This window comes from Camelus dromedarius, chromosome 23 (assembly GCF_036321535.1).
Source record: "Camelus dromedarius isolate mCamDro1 chromosome 23, mCamDro1.pat, whole genome shotgun sequence".
Classification (NCBI taxonomy): Eukaryota; Metazoa; Chordata; class Mammalia; order Artiodactyla; family Camelidae; genus Camelus; species Camelus dromedarius.
The window spans coordinates 7,189,605-7,195,962 of NC_087458.1; the positions used below are offsets into that span (position 1 = coordinate 7,189,605).

Consider the following 6,358-nt stretch of genomic DNA (forward strand, 5'->3'; position numbering starts at 1 on the left):
ACAAAATATAAGGTAACCAAACTTTCATTAATGATGGAATTCACATTCATCTGTCAGCCTTTTCTGGAAGGAAAGGATATATATATCTATATCATATTTTACTAGCAACCACTTCAAATCTCTATACTCTGAATCATCTTCATAAATCAACAGGATTATTTACTTTCTTTTTTTATAGTATTTCTACTTATAATGATAACCATGCTCTGTAACATGGTTCACATTCAGCAATTTAAGCAATGGTATGGATTTTCAAATGCCCACAATCAGAATTTCAAAATTCAAAACAATGTGCATTTCATTCTCTTTAAAGAGCAAGATGACTTTAGACCAATTTCAGCTCCTATTCAACATCACCAGTATCACTTGATTTCTTTGTGGCAACTAGATCCAGTTAGAAAATCAAAAGGAACTAAAAGGAACTAGAAAATGTTTTTAGCATCTTGTCACTATGACTAAAAAAACACAACAAATGAAAAAACTAAGAGACATTAATTATTTCTCACTTGCATGTTTGAAAAAAAGCTGATTAAGTTTTCTAGGAAACATCGGAACTAACTACATTTTTCAATGCAAACATCTAAAAGCAGTAAGGTAAATATCTATTCAGCTCATTTCTTCTTAGTCTGCAGAGGGAATCTCTATTGGTAGGTAATGTAGATTAGAAGTATTTGGTATACAATTTTTATAGAAGAAGTATCTGGTATATGTAATTTAGTTCCCACTATTATCAAATACTTTGTCTTAAAAGTTATGCAAACCTAACTATGGAGAAGTAATTCCCCATTTAAGAGTGAAAAGAATGTGTACACTGAAGTACTTATGGATGAAATGATACAATGTCTGAAGATATGCTTCAAAATAAGCAGGGCGAGGGAGAAGGAAGAAAGGCTAGCAGAAGAGGATATAGTGTGATAACCAGGTGTGGAAAACTGTTAACGCTGAATGCTGAGTACATGAGAACTCTATACTACTCTCTTCATTTCTGTGTATGTTAGAAATTTTCCATGTTTAAAAAAAGGAAAAAAAGGAACAAAATAAAATGGAAAAAAAAATACACTCCTGTCATCAACTTGCATATGTCTAAGAGCAAATGACTAAAAACTATGGTAGCAAAAACAATTAATGCTAAAAACAAAATGTTGTAGATTCTCCAAATTTAAAAAAGTTAGATGCTCAATAAAGGGAATATAACTCTGAATAACCAATAAGATTATTAGTTAAATTTCTGCCATCACTTGATGCTATAATTTACTAATCATGTTGTATCAACATCACACTGCCCTCAGCACCCCTAATGAGGCAGTCACCAACAAAGTGATTTCTAAAACATGAAACAATAGCTACCATTAATTAAGATGACATATCCTAAGTATGAAAATCTAACCTCTCCATACAAAAGTATATAAACAAGAAAATTACAAGTAATTTAAAGAAAGATGATTTTTTAAAAAGACTAGTAATATAGCTCAAAATAAAAACTACCTTCATTTCCCTCTCTTATGATAGCCAGAGTTAAGATAGCTCATGCTCCTGGAAAGGCTGACACAAAGTCGACCTCACAGGGGATTTCAGTAAGGCTGTATATTACCTTTAAAAGACTCAGATCAACACACATAACTCAAATAACAACATGAAATTACTTAATAGAGACCCACCACATACACATATATTAAACTTTTCCACTGTGTGCAGGCAGATCATTTTAGGTAGGACTGAATGTGTCCAAATTCTTTATTCCTAAGGAATGGAAGACTTAAGAATAAAGCCTCAATTGATATTGCTAATACTATAAAGTCACAATGCTTAGATATAGGGAAGTTATGCTCCATATTTTACAAATATAACTCAAGAATAGGATATGAAAATTGCTTTCTAGTCTTGATCCTTAAAGACTATGAGTATTTTCTGTAATTATTACAAGCATTATTATTTTTTACAAGCATTATTTTTTAATGTCTCATACATATAGGAGACTATATACGTATGTATCCATATGCACAGATAGACACAATACCCATGAACCTACTATCCAAGTTAAAAATTACAGAAAATGTTAAACTTTTCACAAGTTTACATGACATTATTACACACAGAACATGACAATAAATAGAAGAGACAATCAGATCATTTTTCTTAAGATCCCTCCATTATCTTACTGAATCCTGTAATTTGTCCTATTAAAAGACCTTTCTGAATTTCTTGTTCTTTAAAAAATCCCTCCCTCCCTCAAACATACAAGCTAAAGTATCAGAAATGCTCTGCTTCCTCCATAAACAAAAAGCAATAGTCATAATAATACATACTTTTAATTTCCAGTACTAAATTCATAATAGTCTGTCAAACACCAGATTTCACCCCAGAAACACTGTTTAGATGCATGTGTATCCAAAAATGACATTAACACCTCTGTACATAAACTGGCTATAGAAATACATGCAAAACAAGATAAGGAATGCAACCAATGTTTGCCTCCTTTTCAAACCAGAGAAGTCCTTCGTCCCAAAACATCAGGTGACACCAAAATGTATTTTTTAGCTACAAAGTTGCACATCGAATGTACAGACTATAACTTCCTAAGAATAAGTAATAGCAAAAGGTCTCCGCAATTAAGTCATGAAATCTCAACTTCTAAGAATGTTTCCCTCCCTCCACCTTGCCCTTTGAAAGCTCCCACCATCATGTAATTCATAGTCTCAAATGGATTAGAATCTTTTCAAGGACAAAGGCCATATATTATTAATCTTTGTGTCTCCTGCATAGAAATAATTCAATAACGTTTGTTATAACTAAGATAAATTCCAGGAAATGAGTTTCAAAACACCTCAGCCCCAATGTAAAACTGGAAAGAGATGAGTTCGAGAATAAAAATTACTATTTTTATAATGTAAAAGAATAAAGCTATAAACACTTGTGTTATAATATATTCTCTTATCACGTAATTCAGTATCATGTATTAACACTGCAGAAATAAGTTTGCAAAGAAAAAAGAATAAAATACAAAGAATTAAAAACAAGATCTTAACGTTCTTCTGTCAGCATGCTCACTGTCATAGAATCTTTCGTCTCAAACTCATACCAACATCTCCACCCCCAAACAAAACATTTTTTTTTAGAAAGGCTTTTTAAATGAGACCTGGATACAAATTGGTTCTACTTCATTACAATTTAATTTCCTGAAATTATATGCATAATTTGTGTGATTGTACTTAATGTTCATTTTCTACAGTGAGGGTTTTTTCATCAGATTCTCAGGATAAGTGACCCCCAAAAAACTTTAGAAACCAATCTAGCAAATCAAAAACATTCCATTTTCCAGAGAAATATAGTTAAGTTGGCTTAATTCAAGTATTCTTCCCTCATATTGATAGGGGAAATCCTCACTACAAAATTAGTCTTTCAAAGAATTTCTTCAGCCCAGCCAAAAAGTTCCAATATCCACAGGCACGTGTAACAACAATTTCATACCTCCAAAGCAGTTTACTCAGAAATGCCAAAACAAAGTACAAAAGGCAGCACACTCTACCACAAACTGGCCACCCTATTAGATTCTTAAATACAATTGTATCCTTCCGTATTAACATGTCTGGAAGATCTACATTCCTTCCAAACTGAATAGACTTTTTAGGAAGGTTTCCCAGTTTCAATTCCACACTGACTTGTCTGCCTCACTGGGCTCACTATGTATCACTGTCAAGACAAACCCCCTCATATGTATCCAGGCTGTTTCAACAGGATCACCTTGATTATTCTCACCCAAAGGCAGGGACTATTATTGAGGAGCTACTCAATAAATATTTTGTCGAATGAATCAAAGAAAATCCTCTCTCCCATAGTTTAAAGTTAAGATGTCAGCCCCCATGCAGCTGCCCTGGTACAAGTTAAACTATGAAAGACATCCCTCCCCCAAACATACAAGCTAACGTATCAGAAATGCTCTGCTTCCTTCATAAACAAAAAGTAATATAGTCAAAGAATATCTATTTCATACAGGCCAGCCTGGCAAGGACAACGTATGTCTGAATACATGTCTGAAACACAACTGATCTCTACCAAATAACCATCCAACTAGCCACATATGCCCCTATCTTTCCAACAAACTCAGATTTGCCTGACAAAGATCTCCTGAGAGACCATGGTATGGTGACTACAGTACTGGACTAGTAGCCAAAATATTTAAGTTACAGTCCCAACTTTGTCACCAATTTAACACATGACCTTGGAAAAATTCTCTCTTTATGCCTCAATTTCCTATTTTGTAAAATGGGAGAAAACATCTATCCCACCATCCTCACAGATTCAGAATCACAAATAAACTGAAAGAGCATTCAGAACAAAATAAAAGCTTTATTCTAGATAAAGTATTAAAATAAACTCAAGTCAGCAAAAAGGCCATCCATTCTTTATATCTTTATAGTAATTGTTCAGGTAAAGATGTTCTAGGCCTTTACATTTACACAATTCACTTTATTCAGAGGAACAAACTATTCTTAAGAGTAATTGGCTATAACAAGTTTCTCCCATTCCCTGACCCCACATTTACATGCTACATGTCTAAAATACTGCCGTGACCTCTCTTTCCCAACAAGTAATAAAGCACTCCCAACCTTAAAACACATACATATATCAATCAGCAGGGAATATACCAAATTTTATTTTAAAAATAAGTCAACTTACAAGGGGAACTCCATTACACTTATACAAATACGAGCAAAGTCTTCCGGAACACTTTCCTTCCTCGCATACACACACAAACACAGCCGCTATACACCAACAGACCATCTGTCTTCCAGACCAAAAACAGGTCTTTCCATGCACAAACTAACCAGTAACATTTATTAAACTTACAACGCTGAGATAATTCTGTCGTTCCTACGCACCGTTCAGCGTGTCGGGGACACCCCAGACCTGATCACACAGGTAAACTACACTCAGAAGATCATCCCTCCTGCCACTCTTACCCCTTAAACAGAGCAACTGGACTACGGGGGTAGGATGCTCCAATGGTGCCTCCACAACACACAAACTAACCTGTCAGGGGCATAGCCGACTCCGCCTCCACTCGCTTACTTTCCCGCCCCCTCCCCCAAGCCAGGAGCCCGCCTGTCAGGTACACCCCTTTACCCCAGCCAGGAGGGACTTCCCGGTAAGCTCAGGATCCCCTTCCCTACTCTCCCCTCCCCCATCCTTACCACAGCTCTCCCGGAGGTCCAGGTCCGGGAGATGACAGTAGCTCCCAGGAAACCAAGGATTGAGTCGCTGAGAGAGTACTTAGGCCCAAAGGCCTCCCTAGGCGGTTCTACTCACCGTGTCAGAGGCCGAGGCCGAGAAAGATGAGAGTGCAGGGAAGTGGGGAAGAGGGGGCGGCCGCCACCAGGCTCCTCCGCTTCCCTTGGTCCACAGCGGATCCCTCCCGCTTGTCAGGAGGCGGCCAGCGGGTGAGCGGACTGGCGGAAATGCGAGAGAGGAGAAGGGAAAGGCGTGGGGCTAAGCGGGGGAAACTGAGGGGAGGCGGGTCCCGCAACCGAGACGGGGATCGTCTCCCCCTCCGCAAAGCGAACCCAAAATGGCGGCGGGAGCGGCGGCGGCAGAGCGGCGGCGGCGGCAGCTCCTTGGGAGGGAGGGAGCGAAGGGCGCCTCGTGCCCCCCCACCTCCCACTCCTCCCTCCTCGCGTTTTCCACCTCTGTCCTCCCCCCTCACCCGACTCGGGCGGCAAACAGCGCACGCCCGCCCGCACGCGCCAGAGTGTATCTGGGCTCGTCGCTCGCTGCTCCCACCAACCACCGCCTTCGGCCGCCTTGCGCGCCCGCCAGCCAGTACGCACTCGCTCTGGGGCGCCTCCTCGCACGGTCCCCCACTTCCCCTCGGCCCCTGTCAAGCCAGCTCTGGCGCGGGCCCTCACGCGTACCTTCAGCAACGCGAGCCCAAGCCTACTCCTCCTCCTCTTCCACCACCTCTCCTCTCCTCCCCCCCTTCCCCGCCCCCACTGCCACCAACCGCCGCCACGGCCGCCGCCGCCGCCTCCTCCTCCTCCTCCTCCGGCCCCCCCCACATACCCTCCACCCCTCGCGCGTGCGCCTCCCACAATCCCCCCCGCGGGACTGTTCCATTCCCGTCCGCTGCAGTAGTGGGGGAGAAAATGACATGCGAAGCGGGCAGGGCTTGCTATTAGGACTGGAGTTACTCCAGTGGCGGATAGACACATATAACTGCTTACCTCCCTGGCCGCGGCTCTGTGGCGCCACGGCTCACTTTCCCCAACCTCGTCCCGGCCGCGGTGAGCAGGTCTGGGCCGGCCTAGCTCCCCTCTGCTAGCGGGAGGTTGGAGACTGCGGCGGCTGCGCGTTGAGCAGCTTC

The 6,358-nt window shown here is 41.2% G+C and overlaps 1 protein-coding gene across 3 annotated transcripts in view; it reads right to left on the reverse strand.

Moving 5' to 3' along the window:
- Window positions 1-5,973, reverse strand: part of ASH1L (ASH1 like histone lysine methyltransferase) — a 152,448-nt gene extending 146,475 nt beyond the window's left edge. For 2 of the 3 annotated variants that reach the window (XM_010979719.3, XM_010979712.3), the window contains exon 1: window positions 5,308-5,444. The gene's annotated coding sequence lies outside the window, so the exon portion shown is untranslated. Of the gene's footprint in view, window positions 1-5,307; window positions 5,445-5,909 lie in introns of those variants that run through there. The other variant, XM_031436128.2, reaches the window with a different exon arrangement.
- Between the last annotated feature and the right edge of the window lie 385 nt (window positions 5,974-6,358).